The sequence below is a fragment of the Ceratina calcarata genome, unplaced genomic scaffold, assembly GCF_001652005.2.
Source record: "Ceratina calcarata isolate Rehan_Ccalc_2016 unplaced genomic scaffold, ASM165200v1 scaffold422.2, whole genome shotgun sequence".
Lineage (NCBI taxonomy): Eukaryota > Metazoa > Arthropoda > Insecta > Hymenoptera > Apidae > Ceratina > Ceratina calcarata.
This window is the reverse complement of record NW_017165837.1, coordinates 597,905-625,121: the sequence shown is the minus strand read 5'-3', so window position 1 is coordinate 625,121 and position 27,217 is coordinate 597,905. Positions and strand designations below refer to the sequence as shown.

The 27,217-nt window shown below is 44.1% G+C and overlaps 1 protein-coding gene across 7 annotated transcripts in view; it reads right to left on the bottom strand.

Annotated features, from left to right (window-relative positions):
- bru3 (CUGBP Elav-like family member bruno 3) overlaps positions 1-27,217 on the bottom strand; it is a 547,126-nt gene that overhangs the window by 191,791 nt on the left and 328,118 nt on the right. Inside the window, exon 1 of one of the 7 annotated variants that reach the window (XM_018027379.2) lies at positions 8,815-9,415. The exons of 5 other annotated variants lie outside the window; for them this stretch is intronic. The gene's annotated coding sequence lies outside the window, so the exon portion shown is untranslated. Of the gene's footprint in view, positions 1-8,814; positions 9,416-27,217 lie in introns of those variants that run through there. One more of the 7 variants, XM_018027382.2, reaches the window with a different exon arrangement.

The following is a 27,217-nucleotide window of genomic DNA, read 5'->3' as shown; positions in this document are numbered from 1 at the left end:
TGTCGAGCACGACACCCCGGGGAGCGATGCGTATCGTTCGAGCAACAACAACTACCGAGAATCTTGTTTAGAAGGGAATAAACCAATTCGCCTATTAGCCAGGGAAATATAAACAAGATATATTTACCGGTTCCGGCAATTCTACCGATAAGGAACGATTCTTCGGGGTTCGTTAAATTCGATTAAAAATGTAGCAACGGTACAGAAATTTTATACCGGCGATATACGATTTGGATGTACGAAATTGCAAAGGCAGAAACCAGAGGAGCACGACTTAAAGTCTCGCAGTTTAAGCGGGACGTTATAAACGAAAGGCTTTATGCACAAACTCCTCCAAGTACTATTAAATTAAACGGTAGTTAGAAACTTCTTACATAAAACTCTGTAACTGCTCACCTCAATTAATAGACACGCGTTTCAAATAGTACTGCTAAATCGTCCCCTCTTGCATATTCAGTTCTTAATACAGCGTAATCGACGTTTAACAGCGATAACCTTCCGCGATGTTTCAAATCTTCCATCCGCTTCAATCACTGGCGCGAGTACTCAAGCATATAACGAGTACTTAACCGCGACATGAACGGGGCTACTTATTTCCGATGTTTCATTAGCGGTCACAAAAAAAAGAATATTAATATATGTGTGCGCGAAAATTCGTAGGACGTTTTGATCGAGGCAGTCGATGATAGTCAGTCCCGTTGATTAAAAGCTGCGTATTTTCGCGCCTATTCACGAATCACCGTGCCGCTAATGGGATTGGAAACAGTGAGTGACGCCGAAGCGGAGGGGCGGGTCGGGTCGGGGGGGTGTGCGAGGGTGTGAGATCGGTTCAATCGCTCGCTCGCCCGCTCCGCTCCGGTTCCGCGCGCCTCGACCGCCTCGTCGGCGTACATTTTCAATTTTGTACCCCACAAACCCCCCCCCCCTCCCCCCGGGTTTTAATACCTCGGACGGGGCTTTTCAAAACCCGGCCTTTTGTCGCTGCAAGTGACGAGGAACTTATTTCAGCAAAAAGTCACCCGGGCCTCGGAACGGAAATAACTGAAAGGCCATCAGACAAGATTTCAAAGGTAGCAAAGCAGTCGCTTAACTGGACGAGGTAGAAACCTGCGACAATAGCCTAGGCCAAGGGGTAAAATCATCGCGAGTAATGACGCAACTTGCATCGAACAAATTGCACCGTTTGCTTGTTTTTTTTTTACTATAAAATTGTATGCAAGCTCGGAGACGGAGAAGGGATTCAAGATTAATGCACTGACGAAGAATCACTGAATTGAGAAGAATTTCGTTACATCTTTGACCTCGGGATACGTGTCCGATGAACGAGACTACGGAGTTAACTCGAGATGGACTTAGGATCGTCCGGTGTCTCGCGAAACTTTACGATCGTCCATGCGTGAACCCGGGTCTAACTACGACGTTTATATTCTTGGCACGCAATAGTTGTTACGTTCGCGCGTGTACACGGTATGTATACGTGTCCCGGTGTGTTTGTGTGTTTGCTGGGTGGACCTTTACCGCGGTGGGTATTAAGGTGTTCGGATTAGGCCGACCTACGAGGAGAAACTTGCTCTGCGAGATTAACCTATTCCGGAGCTTTATAGAAACTCTACACAACCTGGATTACCGCAGCCACCGAAATCTCGCTTCTCGGTTGGTACGTCGCTCCTCGGCCACGGATACGTAGAATCCCAAACAGATGTTCCCGTTTACGCCCTCCCTGAGATGACGAACTCTCTCGTCAGATCTTCTCCGAGGGACGCCCGCCCCTGACCCGGTTAAAAAGATCAATTTCCGAAGGCGTTGTCACGTTCACGAGTTCGGGCAATTTAATTGTTGTTCCGAGGCTCCGAGGAGTTTGATCGATTGGGATTTCGGGTAAACTGGAAGACACGGGAAAAAGGTATTTTCCTCCGCTACCGGGGAATAAAAGATACGGGTTGACACGTGTCGATATCGACAACACGGTCATCCATCAATGCAAAAATTCGACGGTATTTTCATCGAAAGAAACAAATTATTCGCGTTTACGGTAAATTCCAGAGGCGTCATAAAACCGTCGGTACACCTCCGTTCATAAGTTTCAAGACACTTCCTCAAATCTCATCAAAGTGTCTAACGAATATTCTAAATTAATAACCATCAGAGATTAATTGAAAGATCAAAGCATTAAAATTTGTCACAGTTTTTAATTGTTGATTAAAGCATCACAATTTCCTATTTGTTTCATTTACATTCTAAAAACATCTCATTTGGTTATACGTCTTATAATGTGTTCTGCGACTTATGAACGAGAGTGTACGCACGTCGCGACGCATAAGCGAGGAGGCGAGCGTTTCAGAAATTTCATCGAATTTCAACGGTTAACATCGAATGGATGGAGGCGCGAAACACGAATTCGCGGAACGCGCGTGCCTGTGTATACGTATAAAGTTTTTAGGGAGCATTTACTCGCAAAACCGAAAACGGAAAACCGAACGTATGTTAGCTGCGGCCGTGCGTAACATTCGTGGAACCTGTAATTTTGGTTCTACGGGCAACCGACTACAACTGCGTTCTATATTAATGTACAATGGAAGGAGGTCACGTGCGTACCGTATATTCCTCTATCGTAGGTACCCTTCCATACACAATCGATGGTACACTATTTGCGGACTTGCATCGTACGACAAATAGGTATGTTATGTAACGACATTGCACTGGGCTTCGTTGTGTTTGCACGTGATAATGTTTCCGCAAAGCATTCTCTGATTAAAAGTAAACGTTAACACGTCACACATCACTAGCACATAGTTTCATAAAAAACTTTACAGCGATGAATAATAGTTTCAATGAAATAGCTACATGTTTGCTAAAAATTTTGTTTCGCAAAAACTGATATGAAAAATTTGAAAACTTTTTAAGCTCCTATGTCATATAAATGATTGAGACACGAAAATCGTACACTAGGTGTGCAACCGTTTGATATAAAATTGTCGAAACCGAACAATCGACTGGCTGACAGCAGCCGTCAAATTGTAAAATCGAAACTTTGATTACCAACGGTAGTAACTCGAATTTGTGACCGGATTACACCTAACTGCGCTGCTGCGATATCGTTTCCGATCAATAAAAGATATAATCCTTAAAAATGTATTTTTACAATGACAATTTCACTAGAAAAATATGAAACAAGAAAAATATCTGCACGAAAAAGTATTGAGTGGTGTAATGTAGAATTGTGATCAAATTTGGACGGTCAAATTGCCAGTGTTTTGCAGTTGACTCGGTTAGCGTTGCCAAATTTTTCCGTCAGCACGTTGATCCGTGGAAAAAAAGATAGTAATTTGGTCGCGGAACCGTCGAGTTTAAAGGCGACCGCGGGCACACATGAACTCGGAATATAGGAGGTCGGTTTAGGAACGATAATTGGCACGAAGGCGAACGTTCCTGTCCCTTTTCGTCGCGCCTCCAACAGAATTTCGTAGACCAGGGACGAAATTTGATTTGCAAATTCAGTTAAATCCCCTTCGCCTCCTCGATTCCTAGTCATCCCTTCTTTCCCCCGGTGCGGTGGTAACCGCGCGCGCGGTAGGTAGGCAGCGATGCCGTGTTCCACAGGACGCCCTCCGGGCCCCGTGGGATAGAAGGCCGAGAAAAGACGCGTCACATGAATTTTAATTTCACTTCGCCTCGTCGCTGGGCGCGCGAGCGCGCCATGCACTTGGGACAACGTAACGAGCAGCTAAAGTTTTTTGAGGAAAAATTAAAAGTTTCGCCCCACGTTCATCGCCTCTCGTCCTGTCTACCCCCTAACTCCCCCCCGTCCGTCCATCGCGTTTCTTCACCCGCCCGATCCCCTACCCACGACTTCTTCCCGTTGACGAGCTACACTCGTAGGCCAGAAACGTACTCTTGTCTCGAGTACACCGAGAACGGTATCGCAATGTCTCGTGAAGTAATTAAGCTTGACAAATTACTGGGACCGAGTATCTTCCCGAGGAAGTAAATTCGTCTTATCATATTGTTAGAGACACCAAACAACATTGTTATTTTCGATTAATAATTTTTGTAATGAAAACGCCACTTGACGGAAAGAAAATAAATGATCTATCTACAGGATTGACTGTGCAAAGCACGTATCAATATCTTATGAACTGAAATTGTTTTGAAAAAGGATGCAGGAAAAAACTGAGGAGAAAGACTTACAATCTGCTGCCAGCCAACGAGAGGCGGAAGCATGAATCTGCGCACGCGTGACGGAGCCGAGCAGATTTGCAAGCCAGATTGAAATTTTGAAATTTAAATCTTACCGAGGACTTAAGTTTAAAAAGTTCACTACTTCCCCGAAGGGACAAATGTATGTATTCGAATATGAACAAGCCCCTACTAATTGTTTAACAGTTTCATCGTAAAGCTATCAAAATCGATTTTGTAATACAAAAAAATCTGTCTATAATCACATTTTATAACTGTATTGTAATTAATGTAGAAAGTGTCAAAGAAGAAGGCGAAAGGTTCGGCTTGATATGAATCGATGATTTAAACGAGCGAAGAATAATAATTTCTATAATATTCTGACACTCTGTTCCTTCTATTATGAGAAGATAAAATCTAGCCGATTGTAAAGATCACGTTTATTCGCGGCAAATGAAACCACTTCCGTTTACCGACGATCTTCCATCGACCTCGTTCCCGGCATTAACAAACAGTGCCATTTTCCTCTCCGGGTTCGTCGCCCCGTTCCCCAAACCCCCTTACATCTTTCACAGCGCGGTGTTCGTCGAGCGACGAACGAAGTAACTCGTTACTTCACTTTGTTCTTTGAATTGGATAGTTTTCCATTAGCAATCATAACAACGTCCTTTGGCCCGTGCCTCGAGACTGATGGGAACGACAAAGAGGGTGCCAGCCAAGCAGTTAGGGTGAGTTTGTTTATTCAAGCTTCCGTGTTACCCTCTTCACGCTGCGGACTGAGGTTAGCCTCGTTTTCCACCCACGTACTTCGTGTTAATTTCCATTTTTATTACAAAGTGAATTGCATCCCCCCCCAACCCCGTCTTCGTTCAACACTTTCCACTCTTTAGATCTACCGTAATCTCTCATTATGGATACAGCGATAATGTAATATAAAATTGCATAACTTACGTACTACGACTGCGACTCATTCCCCGTAATCAACTTACCTGAAACAGAAGAAAACAATTTTGTTAGTTCACGGCAACAGAAATTAAATACATTGGCTGAAAAAATTTATTGATCATTGGACAGGAAAGCAGACAGTGTTCTAAGAGATGAGTTAGATAGTATACTGACGACAGGTACTTTATACCAGTCCTGCTGTATGATACTCGTAATCGCTTAAATGCTTTAACAAAGACGTATGTAATAGAAAAGCCAAGTGACTTTCATTTACGACTTCAGATGAAAAATTTAAATTATACTACATCTTTTCTTAATGAAACAATAAAGGATTGTCAGACTTTCATAAATAATTCAGAAGTTTGTAATTGTTTAAATAAATATTGGATATTGTGGATTATCTCCAACAGCAAAGGTTCTTTGAGTTAGATGGAGGGTGCGGTACTCGGTATTGGATACATTGAGTATCTACAGTACCGAGACCCTCCGATACTCAATGCCTACGGAGGTAGAACCATAACGGAATATAATTCAGTACAGTTCTGGTATGTATAGCTGCTACTCCATTCTCCAGCAATGCAACGTGCACGCTGCTCTCTCCCTGTATCCTAGCTAGTGCAACGCCCTGCTGTAATGCATTATGCCTGAGTAGGACACCATTTATATACTCTACATGGACAAAGGTAGGTACATAGAGTATCTGACCTCGGTCTGTCGGCGCTGGTAAGTTGTATGCACGACAGGATCTCGATTCACATTATAAAGTCTCTCGTCCCTATTGTTCCCAGCTCGAAGAAAAACGACCACGCGAGTTCTAATTAATTTTGATTGCGCCACTAACAAGAAATATATTAAAGCCCTTAAGGTAAATTCGTTTCGAAAGTTCTGATTAACGAAATTTGATACGGAGACTCGTGATAATTTTTATGATCGAATCGCGATACCAAGTTGACGGTGCACAACGATCACCGCAATTTACTAACAATTAACTGACAAATTGTCGGTATGTATTTCGGCAAGGATATTCCTTATGCAATTTCTGGAGCGACGTAACATTGTCTGTTCAGATGACATCTCAGATTACGTCCGAAGGAAGGGAAAAGCGATGGTCGGAGTTTCCCGTTGCGACCGCCCCTTCATGTTCCCGTGTCCTATGTTTCGTTTCGCCCCCGGGAAGCCCGGGAAGCCGGAGCTTCATTTATCTTGCCGGGGATCACGTTGCATCGCGACAAATGCAACATCACCGCCGAGAGAACCGCGCCGCTGAATAAACTTTCGAAGGAATGCTGGTCCGGCAAATAAATACCCGCGGGTCGTTTTCGGCGAAAACAGATTTTTCTGCCATCGATGAAAAGCCGTCGGCGACGGTATAAACCGCAAAAATGAGAAAATCGGAAACACCGCGGTGGGAAACATGCGAACGGTCGCCCGTTTCGCAAAGTAAACGCGGATTCCGTTTATTAACGAAACGAAATAAAAGACAGCCGGAGAGAAAAAGCCAATCTCCTCTGCGTTGTTATAAGGACGAGACGGGAGGCGTGCGAGGTTCACGGGAATTTTAAAGCAGCTCCGCATTGCGTGAAAGGTAACGAAAACCTTTCCGAACACGCTTACGGTGCAGCCTCTACATACATAAATACATATTCATCACGGAGCTGTCCTTTTCGACGTAAATCTTTGCTTTCATCCACGTCAATCGGGTAGCTATGAGACGAAAATTGCGAAACGCCGCGCCGGTGCACACGCCGCGTCGCACCAGTCGATAGGTATTTCCGCATCGGAGGAAAAATACGTTACAAATCCAACTTTAACCTGTTCGGGATTCCGGTCACGTAACCTCGTCCGAAGATATATATCGTATATCGCTCGCCCGTCGCGTCGCGTCGACCCTTCTTCACGTACCCCACTTTCGAACCTCATTCCAGCTTCCACTTCGGCCCACCTTTCCAGTTAATGTCACACGCGTACGGAAAAGTTATTACGACCGCAGGAGTGCCGGTCAAATAGTTTTCACGAATTCATCGATTGGTACGTCCCATCGACGTGCGTGAAAATAATTTAACCAACCTGAACAGCTGCATGAGAATTATGAGCTCTTGGACATTAGCAAAATGAATCGTACACTAATATAGCACGTTTACAGAATTGTAAAGTAATTTCCTTTTCCTCAAAAGAACGAGATTATATTAAAAAACTACATGAAATGAACGAACTTTGTACGCTAGGAAATAATTCGTCGGCATACGTTGAGTTCTACTCCTTACGCGCTGCGGCGCGTCTGACTAATAATGGCCTATACTACTTACAACCAACTCGCTGTGTAAACTGAACGAAATTTCGATTTCTAAATTATTGCGAAACAAGTAGCGTACTTTAAGCACATAATAGCCTTACTTTCTCTTAAAATAAAATACGCAAGTGATATTAAACTGAAGAAAAATGTAATTTTCAATATCAAAGATTAAATATAAAAGTATGTTAGTAAAATCGTGTGACACGCTCACAAAAATCTAAGAGCTCGTTTTATAACGCTTCTCATGCGTTACGCGCAACTTAAAAAGAATAACAATATTTATGTAAAAGTAGAAAACAGTGAATATACACTTGAAAACGGAACGAGTGCGCGACTGTATTGTTTGAAAATGGTCTGGGGTCTCAAGAAACAACAAATATCATATGCACATATTTAGCGGCTGTATATTGTTTCAAAACAGTGAGCTCTTGGATCGTAGACCAGATTGTTGTTCGACACGTAATTATATATTCCGCATCCATTAAATCCTGTTTTCATTGCATTAATTTCTAGCGCTCCATGTGTACTGAACAAAAACTTTTTCTCCACGATATTATCATACTCTAACATCGGAGAAATCTACATTAATCGGCTCAAAGATTGATAGACTATTCCAGCTGCTTCGTTCAAACGATTTCAATCTGTGTCCTGAAATTTTATTGTAAGAATGTTCACTTTCATTTACTTGAGCTATCACTCTCCACTGACTTATCACTACACCTTTGTACATAAAATCCTATGGAAAAAATTGAGCTCGAAGAATCGCAAGAAATGAGGAAGAAACGCATCTTTGCGTTGTAAGAACATAGCCATTGCAATGTTCCAGGGAAACTTTTTAAGATTCTTTTCTGATTTCATGAGCCATGCTATTCATGCTACTTCGACTAACTGTTTGGACCCCGAACTGAAACTACTATCTAAAGAACTCGTGAAAACGACAACCTGACAACGGTTAGCCGTTACAGAATATTACTGTCTTAAAGAAATTCTCAAGATCCGAGCATCAGAATAATTGGACACATCTAAAACCCGTTTCGCACAATTGCATCCCATAGACAATTTCGCGGGAATATCGGAATATCCTTAAGCTCCCGATTACCGGCTTTGGAGTTTTGTTCTCGGAGGCGGCAACAGGTTACCAGCACGCGCCGCTCGCCGACTCGTCGAGTCGGCCACGGGGATGATCATCGCGTGTGCGTGTCTGCGCTCTCGTTTCTCGCGTGTTCTTCCTCCTTTCTCCGATCATCACTGCCTTTCTCTCTCGCTCTCATACACTCTCTCTTTCCTTTCCGCGTTCATTCATTGCAAATCGCGTTCCTATCTTGCCTACCACCCGAGCCGAACGTCTCGCGGTTTCCTAACAGGGTAACATATTTCGGATAGACGTAATGATATCTAACCTATGATCCATATGCGTGGCTGACCAACGAGTGTCCTACGGTCGCTGCATGGGAGCACGTGCCAACACAAGGATGTCGAATCACCACACAAGTCTCTTCTCAGGAACGCGTCACTGGTGCGTGCGTCTCGCCTGTGCCTGTGTGAGTGTAAACTGCGTGCACGCACGTGTCACCCCTTCCGCGTTCTCCTCCCTGCTCTCTTCTACTTCCTCCTTTTCTTGAGCAACATGCGACCGAACCTAGACGACCGGCCCCTCTTCCCGATACAATTTCCTTATCTCGTTCAACTCGTTCTTTTATCGTTAATTAGTTTATTCACTCCCGCCTCTGGTACGAGAAATCACCAAGTCACGAGGAGCGATTCGCAGAACGTGTGAAACGTACGAAACGAAGATACGGACAGGCAGAGAACCAGTGGACCAGAGGATTCGGCCGCGTATACGAGGCGACCACGGGCTAAGGGACGGCAAAGAGGCTCTATATTTCACAGGCTTTTTAACACAATTTTCGAAAACACGCAGCGCGCGGCCTGGCGTGGCGTAGCGGCGGGTCGGATGGCTGACTGGCGGAGAGCCGACGACTCTCGTACGGTCTCGGTTCTCGGTCGTGGCCGTGGGGATCGCTGCTGGCTGGTAACACGCGCGGGAGGGTGCCCGCCGCGCCGGAAGGCTGAAAGGGGGACGAGGAGGTGGAAGCCGTGGGAGTTGGTTGCTCGAAATCGGTGGTAGGGTAGCGGGAACGGTGGTGGCGAACGCCGGTTCTGCACAACCGTCGGAGGGAGAGTGGCGAGCGCGAACGTTCGAGCAAGAGGGTCGCGCGGCCGAGATGAGTACGTAAGAAAGAGACGCGAGTACCGCCGGAGCGAGAAGACACGGTAAAGATAGAACGTTGGACCGAGACGCATCGAGCTCGCGGAAAGGGGTGGAAATAACGGAGCGCGAGAAGAAAGAAGACAGAGTCGATCTCCGAGCGTGGTTGTAACAGAGGGCTCTCACTTTCCGTCTCTCTTGGCGATTCGGGGCAAGGTGCATAGAGAGAGAAGCCAGAGAGAAACGAGAGCGGAGCGATCGAGAGGGAGCGGGACGGAGAAGGCAACAGTGACGAAGAAGGGGTAGGTACCACGGGGTTGCCTACCCTCCGTGTAGTGAAGTAGCAACAGGCGGCCGCGTTTCTCTCTCTTCTATCGCGCGCGCCACATTTCTTGTCGGCGGCAGGCGTCGCTTCTGTCGACGCTCTGACGTCACGGCATCGTGACGTAGGCGTGGTCACGGATGCGCACTAACACCTCGGCTGTCACCGTTGTCATAGTGACTGCTTCGCCGATACCCGCGTTTCGCCGCCGCTACCACCGCCGTCGGTACCGTCCCCGGCTCACACCGTCCCTCGGCCTGCTGCGCACTCCTCTCAGACCATCGAGTAACCCCCTACGCCGGTTCAACCCTCTCCGCTCGGCTCTCACTCTCTCTTTCTCCTTCGCGCTGTCACTTCGCCCTACCTACTACCTTTCCACTTTCTCTCTTTGTCTTTGTCCCACGCCAAGCGGAACACGTCGCTACCTTTCGATGAACATCGACGACGCACACACCCCTGAAATCCATGGTGGAAAGAAGAGAAAAAGCGCGGCCACGGTAAGCGAGACGCAGACCCGGCCTCTCGTCCGCGGGCGCAACCGAGAGAAACAGAGGGAACAGAACACGTGTATACATGTATGCATACGCGCGTCGTCACGGTAACCGTGGCTCAAAACAAGCCTGCGCGTTTTTCAATTCGAATGCACTCGCTGGGAAGCGATGAGGTTATAATGAAGTCCCCGCGCCCGGTCGCATCTGCGAATCGGAGCACTCGGAATCATAAATCAGCCGGCCGATTGTTTGGTTAGTTAGCGCGAGGCTACGCGCTACTAGGACCATAGAATCTTGGATGTAACGTGCTATATGTAACCGAGCCCGTAATATATTGTTCAGACATATTGCACACATATGTACGCATTCAGTTTCACTATACTTTCTCGTTTCGCCGGGATTTTTCTCACGTCTCTTCGGTTCCCCGTTATCACTCAATCTCAATTTCAACCCTGCAAATTCTCTTCGGCGTCATCCGCCTACCAATCACCTATCTGTGCTTTCAATCCCATATGCAACTAATCACCCCTTATCAGGTGTGTATTTCGGCACGAAATAAATATCGTCCCTCGCACGATCTACGTATATACGTACATATATCCTCCTCAGAAAAAATCTATTTTATTCGTGTCACTCGATATTGATAATGTTCCTTAACTTTTATCATCGACTACAGATATGCATCATCATCAATCATATTTCGCACTAGATTAAGTTCTCCCTCGCATTGGAAATTCGGCCGATCGTTCAATACTCTTATGAAGTATGCATCGCGAATTCTTTATCCCTCAACACTCCACATATCCATTCGCTTTGCCTCGCGTTGCGTAACACGAATCGTTGCCTGCCAGTTCTATATAACCAGTAGCATGCATTCGAAGCAGGATACGAGAGGAGTGCCTTTACTTTTGTCAATACTTTTTGCCCGGCGTACAGAATTTCTGAAAGTTACGCGAGGCATGCAACAAATGCTGTTCAAAGACATTCCGAATTCTCCAGTCAATTTTGTTCAAGCTCCTATCACTTCACTGATGGACAATCTGTTTTCTACGAATAATCTTCTACATTTTATCTCATCTTCGCCCTAATTATTAAGCGACAAAAATGTTACAAATTATTAAATGCTCGTAATTTAAAAAACAGTAATTAAAACGGTATTCGAAATATGAAGGGGGGGATGATAATAATATTGTTTGGAAACTCATTAATTTGCGAAGTTAATACGCAGCGATCGAAAGCGAGGAAGTAGAAATAATTGGTCCCCGAAAGGTTTAAGCCCGGAGATCCCGGATTCTAGCGCCGGTTCGGTTATGGTATCACCGGCGATTATTATGCATTAGAAACGTACGTCATGGCTCACGGTGCGTGAGCATCGACACGATCAAGTTCCGCCTAAAGCGCCTGTCCTATAGCTCGATTCAAACTCAACCATTAGTCGCGGGGGTAGCCGTGTTATATGTATTCGGGGCCTAATGAGATTTCCATGTAGTGTGAATGAATTGCTCCGGATGCGTTCGTACACGGATATGGCCAGATATTCAAAGAGACATACATATACTTAGTACGTGCACACGTACGTACATGTACGTACGTTCGTACATACATATATATAAGTAAATGATATGTATATATGCGTATGTACATAGAGATGGACGGATCATTTCTGCGTGCTTGTCCGCCCGATGTCTATGTGCTTCATTAGCGTGATTACTTTTAAATTACTTACGGAGAGTTAATAACTGGCGCTGGGCGGCCGCGAAGTTGCAGCAAGTAATTTAAAATTACAACCATGTCAGTTCACGAAGTTGATAAACTCGGAGGGAGGTGGATAAGTTTCTGAAGCGGGTAGTGCTCACGATTTTTAGTTAGATCGTCCCCGTTAAGGATCCGCCAACGTCAGGTAAAGTTAAAACGTTACGCATCGCGTCGTCGTCGTCGTCGTCGTCGTCGCGACGAAGTTTGCATTGTAACGTAAAAAAAAAGGGAGAAACGAATTAACTTTCGCAACAACGACAAAATACGTCGTTAAAAAGTATGTATATCACGGATCGCGCTGTTGCAACTTTACGGCTGCGTACCCCGTCGAAGAGGTCGCCAGTACGGAAAATTTGGTTGAATTAAATTTTCGAACAGCCGATAGGCAGATGGGTGTATTTTAAATTTAATCGGCGGACCTCTAATTCGTCGAAGACGGGAGTAGGGCCGGTGAAGGTTCGACTGGTAATACAAAGCGATTGTTACAAGTTCGGATTCTTCGCGACGAATTCGCTCGGTCGGGGTTTCCATTCGCTTGGATACAAATGGATTCTTAATTATCCTTAATTCGCGCCAAATCGAGCCTGCGAGCGTGACAAGCGGCGCGACGCAGCCCGGTGTCATTAATGAAATAATGGGAATTAATTTTGATTAGTGCTTCGTTTCGGCAAATCAATCGCGCTCTCGGGGAAAGCGATTCAATTCCGCCATTATGGATTCCGATGAACGGGCCGCGCGCATGAAATAATTTAATTCTGAAGTGCGGCCTTACCGACAATATTTGCGCACGCCGCGCCGTATAAAATCACCGTTCCTCAGCCAGAACGTTCATGGACATTTTCCTATTCCTATAATATACGTTAACGCGTTACCGATTCATCCGATTATGCGAGATGCACTTTTAAATACCGGTCGTATAAAATTGCTGGGTAACCAAGAAATCCGTACCAATAAAAATTTAACCGTACCATCGGCAAACCTCGCCAATTCTCTGAAAGGTTAATTAAATTTCGATGGTAAACACGGCTCGATCCGATTTACGAATGTACCACGGTCTAAAAGTAAATAAGAACGGATAACTCTGGCAGAGGACGAGATGTTTGATCAATTTATAAGGGAAGCGGAATATCGTTGCAATACACGTAAGTACGTATGAAAAACTGATGAATCCGAAAACGCGTTTCGAAGCGCGCGGGCACGTTAAATCATTTGTCTCACGACCTCGCTTACACTCCCGGACGCTTCGGACGAGGTAATTATAGAATAACGACTGTCGACATGCTCTGGTTCCGTATATCCGTAATATAAGAGGAAAATAGATTCGCCGTGTACGACGTGGGCGGGCGGCGCGTTGCGAGGCGGGAGGTTGGTTTCGTGCTTCGCAAAGTGGTTCTATAAAGCAGAAGAAGCGGGAAAATACACGATTCTACGTACATGAAATTGAGTTTAAAAATGTTTGATGTTGATTGTAGGTAATTCAATCAGAGCGTAGCGAGTAATGAGACGGAAGCGGGGCTAAAACCCAGCTCGCTTGGGCAAATGCTCGTCGGCCAACTCCACCCACCGTTCCGCTCTCTACCCCGTCGCGGCCCGATCCACCCTACGGTACTTCTTTCTCTTTCGCTCGTCGGCGACCGCGGGGCCGCGCGCCGTCCTCGCCCGCGTATCTTCGTCCTCCGCGATTCCCGACTTTCCGCCGGCGGATTCGTTCGTACCGTGAATATGAATTAAGTTGATACAATTTGGACAATTTGGTGGACGCGAGGGGTCGAAGGTAACCGAGAACCATTATATCGTAGCAAATCGTCCGATAGCGATTTTCCGTAAAGTGGATCAGTGTTCACCACGTTGGAATGAAACGAGTATAATACACGCAGCAGCCGCGGCTAGCTGAGCCCTAGTGAATTTTAATAATGGGCGGCAAACCGTGTTATTCGGAATCATTTTTCCGCTAAATAAATCCGACCGGTCGTGCGAAAGATGCGGAGAGGCTCGTAATTAAAAATCGACGAGTATTTCCACTGTCTATTAATGAAAGCCCTTGTCGAGCTCCCGATCTGCTACAGGCAGCGAATAATTTTCACCGCGGCGCTAATGTGGGGAATGAATCGCGTTGAACATCGTTTAAAGATTCACGTGTAAGTAACCATTGTTTTTTCATAGTAATTATTAATTACGCAGTAAACCGGGAAATGTTGGTCTAACGAAAAGCTGTGCTTGATAATCGAGAAAATATAATGAAATGAACAGTGCGACAGATGATGGGTATTAAAACGAGTATAGATATACCGAGAAAAACCGGAATGAGAAGCAGATCAAAATATGTAGTATTTAGTGGAACGTTGAAGGTGGTAGCGGGCCATCACCAAAAAGTTAATGAACCTTCCGCCAGTTGAAGGACACCGAACGGACGTTTTGAAAATGGCGCATTCCGCTATTGATGACTGACAGCTGTCCAATCACCGGGATGACAGTCGACTCACGAGCAACCCCGTTTACCCGCTCGGGTAGATATTCTCGCATTTTTACTTTGCTGGAATTTCAATTTTTTCCCAATTGTACGATACGCGCGAACGTACCCGAAATCGAATGGACGTCAAGCCTCTTTCGAATAGCATCTTACCCGAGATTTTCATCCCTCCCTCCACAGCGACCCACGACACATTGCACTTTCGGCCGCGTTTACGACCGGTTCAACCTGCTTTACGATTCTAACCCCTTTCAGTCTCCTTAACGACTGTCCGCTCCGCGTCGACTCACACCCTTTCCCGGCGCTCGTCCAATCCTTCATTCCTCCTATCATTCGTTTCCATCGTTTAGAAAAAAAAAAAAAAAAAAAAGAGAAAAGAGCAGCGCGACGACGAAACGTATCGCTTACTCTTATCGACAATCGATTTGAATTTCAATTCTTGGATCAGTGCTATCCGACTTAAGCTCTACGACCGAAGGAATTTCACACGCGCGACACGCTCCATCAGCAAACACCGATACCCATGATGCATTTTTATGCGAATTCGTATTTTTATAACGGATACGAAGTAACCGAACAAGGCGTGCATCGTTTCATTTTTATATGATAAATAATACGGTTACGCACAGTGTGCATAACGACATATGGTCGTAGCAAAGATGTTCGCGCAGATGCGAGAGCTATAAAATATTATGGATGGGGCACGGTCATAAATGTAATCGATCGCAGCCAGCACGGCCACTATCAGGCCACAAATCGAAAAATTTCCATAAGCCTAAAATCATAGGGCGCGAAAATACAACCACCGCCTTCGGCGTGATATCAACCGAGTCTTACGGTCTTTTTACAGCTGACTATATAATTACCATTTAGCGTCCACGGGACCTGTACCAGCGATGCCACGCAGCAGCTTCAGCTTTTTATGGACGATTGATGCACGGTTTAAAAAGAGGACATATAATCTACGCAACGTTTGCTCTCGAGTTAGAAAACTTGATTCCCTCGCGGCACTTGGCTTTATTGGACCTTCGTCAATGGATGCAAATAACGGCAGATCGACGGCAACAAGAGTTTTTCTTTAAGACCGTTACGATTGTTCCAAATCGTATACTCCTACCTCGTAAAACGTAGAGAACTCGAGATGGAAGTGGAGACAAGGGAGAGAAAGAAGAGAACGAGAACGCTCGCTCGGTTGTTATTCTCGTACAGCTGAACTTAATTTCGTAACTCGATCGGTCGCACCGGATAAAACGTACCCACGGCTCTACCCGGTAAACCCTATTACCTTCTTGAACGACTACGGTTCCTCGTCAAGGCCGAGTTACACGAGGCGGAGGAGCGACGAAAGAATAGAAGAAAGGGACCAGAGATAGGGAGAAGAACGGGACAGGAGTCGAATAGAAAGGCCGGGTCGAACCGGAGGCATAGAAATCGAGAGAACCTGGACAACGCCGAGACGCGACATGAAAAGAATCGGGAACCGAAAGGGGTTACCTTGAGACAGAGAGACCCGCGAAAAATAGCGGGCCAGCGAAGAAAATGAAATCTCTTTTAGCTGGTCTCGTTGCCAAAGGGGGAGAACTCGGCTCATCCACGGCACGACGCGACATCGGCATCGGATTAGCGTAAAATCGAAGGGCGCTGACTTGGTCGGTCGTAAATTGGCAACAAACTTTGGAGAGAAGGCAGAGGCTGTATCAGAACCGTCGGCGACGACGATGGTGGCGGTGCGGCGGTGGTATTGGTCGGTGAAGCACAGAGCACAAAGGAAATCGATTCCTGGTGAATCGCGATCCATGCTTCGACCCACTATTCCCCTTCTGTCTCTCTTTCTTTCTCTTTCTCCACCGTATCCCCCGTTGGCCAACATTTTGTCTTCCCGAATCTGTGACCATCAGCATGCAAAGTGGATAAAGTTTCTAGACTACACTTTCCTTTCGCCCTTTCTTTGCCCGGTTCCGATCCCTACATATATATACACCCAGCCTTGCGCCACCATCGCCGACGAGGCTCCAGCTACGTTCCCTCCGCTGCTACTATCACCATCGGCGAGGAGCGCGGCGGCGTCCTTATTCCTTCGTCTCGTTTCGGTTCGTTCCAATTCCAGATTGTTTCTCGGCACCTCGAATCTTCGGTCCTCCCGCTATCCCGCCGCCACTTCTGTTCCATGTCTTCTCACATTTTCCGTTCCCCTCCGTCGCATTTAGACGACCCTCACCGCTCGAGTCCTCTGCCCCGATATGTACGGCCGGGACTAGTTTCACAACTCCAACGCGACGCGCATCGATGCACCACCACTCTACGCGGATTTGGTATGTATCCGAGGTCCGATCAAATTTGAGCACGTGTCGAAGGACACGGAATTCTTTACGGACCGGAAAAATCCGCCGCCGGTATATTCGTGCAAGTATTCCGAATTCAATTTGAGAATATACTTAGAAAAGTTCCCCGGTCCTCGTTGCGATCGCTGCGTTCAACTTTAACCGGGATCGCCCAGATTATTTCCCCATGTCCCTTGTTTTAATCAGATTCCCTCGGTGACTATCGTTTAATTGATAACGCTACAATTATATAAGTGACGAAGCATATGCACGCCGTTGCAATATCATAACGTATTGTACTAAATTAAATTGATCCTTGGAATCGACGTTAAACCGTTCAACAGGCAGAAGTCATTATTGTTATTGACACAAATATCAATTAATGGGAAGCGCGCATTTTACCTATAAATAGAGATCGAGGAATAAATAATGGATCAAACGCGTAACCCATCAATTGTCCTGTTTATTTTACTAAAACCGAGCCGAGGGGACGCGATCACGGTGCTACCAACGTTCCATTATTTTCGCAGGGTACGCGCGGAATAATGTATCTTATTAAGCGTATTTATTAGTTCCAGGTAGTCGATTATACGCGGTACATAATTCTTTTCCCGTGAATATGCATTATGCATATAAAATTGTTTCATTAACCACGCGAGCGAAGGTGCGGGCGTGTGCATTCATCACGCCGCACGATCACCTGTTGAAACAAATATTTTATCACTGCTAATTATTACTTTATCACTATTCCATGCGCGGAGCGTTCCATCGTTTCCACGTATACGGCTCGATCCCCCAGCTATCGTGACTAAAGCTAATATACGCGTTTAGATAGATGAGTCGAAGTTCAGATATGTAACAGCTACACAAGAATGTACTCACGCGAAGACAAATAGTTGTACGTTACCCATCCTATTAGTAGTTATGCGAGCCAAATGAAATTCCGCAAATGTTATGCCTGATTACAAACATAATAGCTAATCTAAACAATGTCATCTGAACCAATTGAACTTTCTACTAATTGGACTGTGAACAGCAGTAAGAAAAAATAGCGACACCACGCCGAGAAGATAAGAGAACGTACTATCCTTTTTCTGTCTACTGTTAATCAAACTTAGTTAATCAAAGAGTTCATTTACTAGTTTCATTACTCTGAGAAAAGAGTCGTAAGCCGTATTCTATATCACAACAGTGTCTAAACCTGACAGTAAATTGAAATAAAATTAAGTGCACGTAGGGTACATTTAGTAAACTTTTCATTTCATAACGAATAGCACGGAGTTGTACGCATTGTACGTACCTCTCCTTTCGCGCTTATTGTACAGCATATTGACTAAAAACGAATAATTAAATTCGCGTGACAAGGCAGGAGAGGGCGGGAACGAGTCGCGCAAAATTGTACTTCTAATTAAAAACAAGCGGGAATAGTTTTTCTTGTTATGAACATTTCACGTCCGCCCATACCCCCCGCGGTCCCGTTCGCACGTTCCGCACAGGTCCCGTTCGAAATTCTTCACTTTGTGGACCGACGAATTAATTTATCACGCTGAAACTCCGGCGTCAATTAATATTTCCAGAGTTTATTATAAATTTACGAGCTGCACGCGAGTTGTTGTCGCCGTTCATCCCCCTCGGCGACGATCGTTCAAAACGCATCGGAGGAACGACCGCCGAGCAAAAACGCGTTACCTACAAATAATACACGCGTATAATGCGTTTGACGTACGCGTGTTTCCCTACGGCTAGCGATATCCGAGTTTCAGGATTTTCCAGAATGTCGCGTCGTTTCTGCTACGCATCAAGTATTATAGCATCACCTGACGTCATCCCCGTGATGGCAATTCAATTGGTACGACCCATACGCTCGTTACGATGACGCGGAGACCGTAGGAAAGATAACGCAGTTTCAGGCACGCGATAGGTACATATTTCTTACGCAATAATATTAAATTCTGCGTTGTTTAATAGTTCGCAAACAAGCATATAAGATGCAAAGGCACCTCGATATTATTTACCTCGAGGCTACGCGAAATAAACCGTTAAACTATCAACTTCTCTCGTGTTCTTACTTTGAGAACAATGCGTCTACCGTTGCCTCGCTTTTAATACGCCCCGTAATTTGCGAGCTTTCCCCCTTACTCGCTGCAATAAACGAAAACTCGATTTAATATCAATATTAATAGCAGAATATGCTATCTATAGACATTATGTGATACTGAATAAAAAATATGCAAATTGTTAATCATCTGTTATCGTAAAAATCTCATAGAGGGAAAAATTGTATCCAGCTGCGATCCCTACAATTTCATTTGGACTTGGAACTTGGTCGGTAGGGACCGGCCAATTTAACTAACGATTTAACAGTATTACAAAACAGCTTACTACAGAATCCGAGGCGAGTAATCTCTCGTCCCGTATCCAGTTGATCCGGTGGCGGTAGGAAACGTAACAGAGAAAGAAGAAAGTGCGATTGAAGCCAATGGTGGTGCGGCCGAAAGCTCTGGGCCGGTATATTACGGTATAGGGAACTCGATCGTGCCTCGAGACACGTTATTCAATTACGGGCTAAGAGGCACAGAGCCGATGCGATGGAGGGCAACTCGGACGAGCTATTTTCTCTCCACTGTCCACTCTGAGCGCAAGCTGGTTTCTATCAGGACGGAATCATAGAAAGACAAAACCCTGCCCCCCCCTTTCGCGCCGGTGTTTCTCAAGGAGAACGTGTACGTACCACCGATTTGAACAACAGCCGGAACGAGTCGTAGAAAGGGAGCAGATGGGCAAGGTTAGGGTTCGGTATATTCAATTATGGAGTGTGCACCACTGATTCTAACCTGTTTCGAAGCGTCGATTGTGATGTAACGCAGGCATGTCCAAACCGCTGCTTTGAGGTTGGGTGCGCTCTCGCCGGCTCCCGAGCAGGGTGACGAGACGAACACGAAATGCAGAGCTTGTAAAGTAACGGAAGAATGACTCCGTGTCGGCAGCTGATGATAGGCAAGTACCGTGACACTGTGTCTATCTATATTTTCACTCTATCATTGTTCCTCTCACACATCGTACCGTTTGACTTCGCCCGTATTGCACGCGCGAAAAACGAACGATTCTAACAAATCGGGTCCCGACCGATGACCATGAATATTCGCGGATCACTGTACTACGACTGAATTCACTACGCGCACCATTTATTTAATACTCGAACGACCTTGCGTTCGACCGCGAGCCGCGAGGTCGACTACGAACGAAGTCATAAACAGTTACAATACGTCTTCTACCACCAACGCGTACATGCCGACTGACCGACAATCGCGATCGTCACCAGCCAATAGCCTCTGATAGCGCCACTATCGATATGCCTAATTTAACCTGAATGTCCTTTATCAAATAAGTTTTTTCACCGTCAAGTTTTTTTTTACTGAATACAAAATAGTAAAAACTACGTCTGCAAACCGTACGTATTGATTTACGCAAACGACGCAATTAAATGTAGATTTATCATACGAATTCATGATTAGTTTATAGGAATTTGTACAAATAGCATAAATCTAATAATCGTGTTAATTTCTAATTAAGTTAAAGTCTATTAGAAATTAGGTAGTATTCGAAAAAGCAATAGCTACGTACATCTATCATGATTGATGTTAATAAATTCGAAATCCGAGTGGGGATTAAATAATGGGTACATATGATCCGACACGGTGGATTAGTACATATTATACAAACCTCGTATTTGAACAGAACGGACAGATACGAACATTGCCCAATATTATCTCATCTCCTGTAGCAGAATAAACATTGTACACGGAACAGAGATATTTCCAATATGAGAGTCCATTAAATACACAGATATAGTAAAACAGCGACACGACGAATTTCTTTTCCCTGTTCATTTTTCGGCGAATTTTCATCCGGACAAAATTTCATCCACATTTGTTCATTGACGTCATGGTTCAGTCATTACGGTAAACTGCACTTTGTCTTATTTCGAAAATAGGATTTTACAGAACTTTGTAATACGTGTCGATACGAATCATTCATTGGCTGTCTCGTTATGAATAATTTTACACATTGACATAATTATGCACACGAGCGTTCACGGGGAATGTTACGTTTCGCAGACTCGAGTATTTAGGAAAATATTATTTGACAGTTTGCTTTCGTTGAGTGACGTTGTAATTAAACGCGAGTAAACGGTTTTTTCGTGAAACAGAGGTAAATATTCTTTTTCGTTGAACAGGTAATTAATCTGACAAAGGCTCGATAAATAACGCCTGTACACTAAAAACATTTACACGCTCGAAAGCAAACAGTATGGTGAAACGTCACAGCTCGGACGCGTTGAAATGCTTTTTGTACTTTTCCTGATAACGACCGACGTAGCGTTATTATATTTTTATAACGTTATTACATTTAACGGTCGACGGTATCGTAAAAAGTATTAAATGAACTACATTCATTTAATCATCAGACCGTTTCTTAACGCTCGAACATTTCTTTGTCCGTTCCTTTACAAATATAATTTATGAAGTAAAATTCAATTATAAAAATGAACATCTTCCCGTTATTATTTAACCCATATAAAAACTTAGATTCCCTTTTGAACTTCGTGCCCGGGGCAAAAATGATTGGAGTGGTATGTAAATTTATCGCGGATCATCTCATCGCAACGGGCGAAGTTAATTCGCGACGCTGTACCTTTGTCTCGGTCGGCCAACTGTTTCCTTGCGAGTCGTAACGAGGGAAACGACTTCCCTCGGTAGAAAGTGGCAAGTTTTAAAATCAGCTTCCAATCGGATAAACGTAGAATTACTCTGATTTGCGGCGTAATTCCCCGCCGACACGGTCCTGCTCTTTCCCAACCCATGGGCCATCGTCTGAGTAGCTAAGATGACAAAGTTTCCGCTGCGTTGACGCTCCCACCCAGAAACTGTTCCGTTATTTCTCCCAGCAAACTTATTTACAACGCAATACGGGCAGATCGACTGGCGTCTATCATTTTTATTTCCATCACATGATTAAGGATGTCATATAACTATACATATAACTATAATAACAAATTCAACATGCTAGCATTGTTTAAGTATATAGCCTATACATCCTTAATCGTTGTTATTATATCGTCGAATGATTTTAATTACATAGTACATAAAATTATTTGATATCCTGATAATTAAAATTGGTCAAGTTCAACTGGAAGTTAATGACGATCAATACGAGTGAATAGAATCCACGGGAATGATATTTCTATGTCGAGTTTCTCGCTTTTCCCGAAAATCTAGCAAAGAAGTGGAAATCGAGCGTGATGTCGTACGGGCGTAGGCGCGAAATTATCCCGTCATTGCATAAATGCATAGGTTACCGAGGAAGGGGGAGGAACGGGCCGAGCACTTTGTCGTGTCCCCTAAAATATGGAGGTTCCGTCGCGTTTCCCTGGGCCTTCATGGATAAGGAGAGAAGGACTTCTTACATATTGCGTCGGCACTGCATAAATGCATGTTATTCATGCAGCGCATTCGTAGAGCTTATTTTTCTTTCTTTTTATCTCCCGCGTTTTTGTTTCTCGCCTTCCTCTTTCTGTCTCCTTATCACCTTCCGTGTCTTCGTTTCCGTTCTTCATATTTCCTATCTGTCCTCCTATATTCACTTTCATTTTTACTTAGCCATAGTTTTCACTTGGACAAGCGTATGTACAAGGTTTTGTATGTATTTTTCTTCTAACTTCAATATTTAACGAGTTAAATATCATTAATCGGCATTTTATTGGTACTGACAAATTCCCACAGCCGCAACAGCAAACTTTTGGCAAAAAATTTCGTTTTTCCTTAAATACCCTTAAATCGTTGGTCCTACGCGAAAATTGCATAGGACCTTTTTTGTATCTGATAATCATAGTTATGTATACATATACATCGTTAATTTATAAATTACTTAACATCCAGGATTATTATGTTTGTTCCTCTTCATTTTACTATCACTCTCACACTTGCAGTTTTACCGGTTGTAAATACACACAGAATATAGCTTGCGTAACGGGGCATATAAATCGATGCGTATTTATTAATTACATAACATCCGGGTCCATCGTATTTGTCCGTGTTTGCGAGGAGGGACTCGGAGTACACCGTGTGTCCCCCCATTTGAAACGGTTGGGACAAACCACGGCCTGCACTTAAGCGATTGCTCGCACCCATTGTGGCTTTTTCCAACGAAACGAAGATTCACCGCCCCATGAAGCAGCACCATGAGTGCGGAACGGAGCGGAGCCGTGAATCCATTTTACTTCCGCGGCGGAGTCCACATAATAGCCGTTAAGAAAAACATTACCAGTATATATCACAATTTGTTTCAGTCAGCTGCACGTGGAGAACTATGAATACGACTCGCCTTATATTTATCGGCATTATGCCCCGCGTCTTCGTCGAGAAATTCGAGTTAATTAAAACTGAAATTCAAGTTCGCATTCCGCGGAAAGAAGTTTACGCAGCTACTCTCTAGAAATATAGCGCACAATGATATTAGATCGAAAGTTCTGTTTTGTCATTCGGTTCAGCGGAATTTCATTTATTTGGCAACGAATGAAAATTTCCTCCCAGCATGCTCCGCTCTGCATTATAGCTGCAAGTTATTAAAGCTGCGTTCTCCAAATCCTTCAAGAATCTCGATGTGCTTCGTTATTAATAAATGCTTTAAAATATTTTCACATTCCCTAACTTGCTTACAATAGAAATGATTTATTTCGTTATCTTTATCATATAATATCTCAGATTTTCTTTCCGCTTAGAGAGAATGTAAAAATCTCAGAGCATCCAATTGAGAAAGAGAGATGAGCTTAAGTTACCTTTTTTTATTACTAACAAACATAACTGTAAAGCACAGTTAAAAATCGTTTGAAAGAGAGAAGGGTTTCCAAGCTCGGATCGAATTAGATATTGGCATAGGCGCGTTATTGCGGACTCAAATTCGGCAAGCGAGATATCGAGAATTGGTTGTTCGAAGGGGAACAGTTAGGTTAGCCCGGTGATCCTTAGAACGAACACGAAGGGTTTGGAGCCGATCGAGGGGAGGTCACACGCGACGAGAGGGTGCTCTGCTCCGGAAAATGACCTGTCACTCGCGACACGTCCCTTCTTCACCCCTTCATGCTCCGCCACGGAACGCTTCCCGGCGCCTTCTATCGGCTCGCCTTTTTCTTTTCATTTCTCTGGCCCCGTCGATCTCTTCCTTTCTATCTTTCGCCTTTTTATTCAAATCCCCGTGTCAGCTAGGAATCAAGCGACATTCATCCGTTGCATCGCGACCGGAATTTAAAGATTTGAGAATCCGTTCAGAGCTCGCCCCCTCCCCCCTCTTTTTATACTTGTACTACGTCTAATTATTGTTTAACAGAAAGTGCCTCGAACGTTCAATTTTGAATTAGATTCTCGCGCGACGTCGGCGTCAACAGAACGAATGTTCAGGGGACTCATGAAAAATAAAATTGCTGTTGACACGTTCGTCGTTTCAGCCGCTGTACAGGCTTTGCCGCAGCGTCAAAGTTAGATGAAAGAGCACTACGCCAAGAGCGTTGTTTCAATTTTGTAAAAGAATTTCGTTCCTTCGCGATCCTTTAATTAAACGCGAACCGTGCATTCTCCAGGTTTTGTCATGCAATTAGTTTCACAGTCATCTGTGATACAATTTTACGTTCCATTCCATTTTTCATATTCATCATTTAGATTTGCACGAAATATGTATGAAACCCGAATGCCCTAAGGACTGACTTGGTTCCCGTAGAACACGTAGACTCTCTGTACGCCGCATTTGCGTTTTTAATAACCGGTATGGACACGTAGCCGGCGTTACCGCGGGTCTTAACGGATATTGCGTCAAGTTGAGCGCGCGCCCGAAAAGTTTTCTCAAGACACCCGGCAGCCGTCAACGTCCTGGGAGTGTTAGAAACTCCGCGTGCAATACCTAACGCAACACGGCGAAAAAGCGAACCGGGGGTGGAAAAAACCGAGCAAACATCGCTATGTAAGTCGCGTTACACGCGTACTGCGTGTAGGCATGCTCGTTCACGAAGTTCCGATGACGTGCGTGCATATATTACATTCCGCAACTCAATTCTAAACTGCAAAGTCGACAGCCCGCGGCACCTGGTAAAAGCGGCGAGTTTTTAATTATGTTTCAGCACGTGAAATTTTGTAAGTTCCTAATGCGTTCACGGCAGGTCTCAATCGCCGATATAATTATAAATATGTGTTCAAATTATCAAATTAATGCATTTCATTGGTTAACTTTTAAACGGGTTATGAAATTGAGTTCAGTCAGGGATTATGAAAATCGGTTTAATGGAGGGGAAAGAAAACTAAGATCAATTGCTTTTCATTAATATGCAGTAGAGTAATAACAAATGCTTTTGTTTATTATCATGAAGGAAAATCGAATCTCTAAATTTTAAAATAATAATGAAAACGTAATATCAAATTAATTCATAATTTAACTGATAAATATGGAATGTAATCAAAATGCAATAATGTGTATTAAATTGATTGAATTATATGACAAAGACTGTTTCATTATAAACATCATTCGCGTCTCTGGGGAGACGATGCGAAATGAAATTCAAAAGCCTTAACGCATTTTACTTACGGCCATCAATTTTAGCTTGCATTAAGAGAAGGAACGACTATATGAAAGCCATGCTTTACGGGGTTGATGATCCTCGACCCTTCCAGATATTGGAATATGATGTAGCTGTCAACTTTCGCCTGAATAATAAACTTTTTTCTCGTTCCCCGAGAAATTTAAATTGCTTGCTATCGAAGACGCTGTTCTTTATTCAACACTGTCGCCGATCGACGTCCTAACGTCACGGAATCGGAGACAAATCGAAATGAACGAGGAAAAGAGTCGTCTCCGAAGGTCCCATCGTGAATATCGAAGTAGGCAGGGACGTTAAAGTACGGTATTTTTTTTTTTTTTTTTAGGAAATCCAACTACGCTCTGTTGGAAAACTTATTAACTACGAATATCACTCTTATTGTATATTCAACGATCTCAAATGCGAAACATTTTAATTTTATCAGATCTCCTCCAATGAATTGCTATTTAAATCGTCTTCTACGAACGTGTATTTTTACACGCATTTTCAATATGATTACTGGTTAGATTTTAATAATCAATTTAAAGAAACGCGTAACAGTTCATTTCATTGGACAAAACAACGATCAGGCGAAGTAATGTTTCTTTCGCTCGCAGGAATTTGTAAACGTAAACGCTGCGAAACGCTCTCCTCGCCATTAGACTTTGCCAAACTTCCGGGACAAACGTTCTATCCTTTGTTTAAAGTTCCATTTTCCCCAGGCTTTTCGTCACCAAACTGCCGGTACCAACGCGCGTATATTTCACTGCTAACAAAGCGCTACACCCTGCGCCTCGCGCGCCAGTAAATTAATCGCGTAAATTAGTCGCGTAATTTTATCTATTATATTCGTAGAAATTCTATTTTCTCGTGCAATAAATTTCGCGGATAATATCGGGAATCCGGGAAATGCAGATCCGATTGCAATCGCGTTTTGAATGAATTGAGACACGTAAGAAGGTATCAACACACTCGAGGCGGAGGTGCGAAATACCGACAGTTCCGTGCTTACAGGTTCCGTGTGCCCGAATGCCGTGTCAGAGCAAATCAATACATTCTTGTACGCCTCACCGAATTCGCGCGACAAGAGTTTGCCGGCTGCTGGATCCGCACTGTCTGTGACAGCTTCAAATATAGACAGGGACCCGATGAATCTTTAACAGTAATGCGAATAGTCTCGCGCTTCCCAAATTCGATTATTTGAATAGAGCAATTTTATCTTTCATATCCGTTCGGCAAACAATTTTAGCTTAGAAATACGTCGCATAAATTATTTCCCATAACTGACGTGCATTATTAATGTTTAATCCAGACATTGCTGATTTCTGGCCAATCTTGTATTGAAAAGATAATCTGGCGATCGCAACTGTATACTAAATTGAGTCATGAATGTTTCAGAAGAAGCTCACCGAAATATAAAATATTTAAATGATAGAAACATCAAATGCTCGAGATTTAGAAACTTGTACTAATCGAATTGTACCACAGTGAGACGTGATGTAATTTCGAGATGAGGATAAAAAAGTACATTATACAGATTTTGTAAAAGTGACCAAAATCTGTTAATGATATAAACAAACTGTCAGTGGCAGTATCGTAGGCAAAGAAAAAG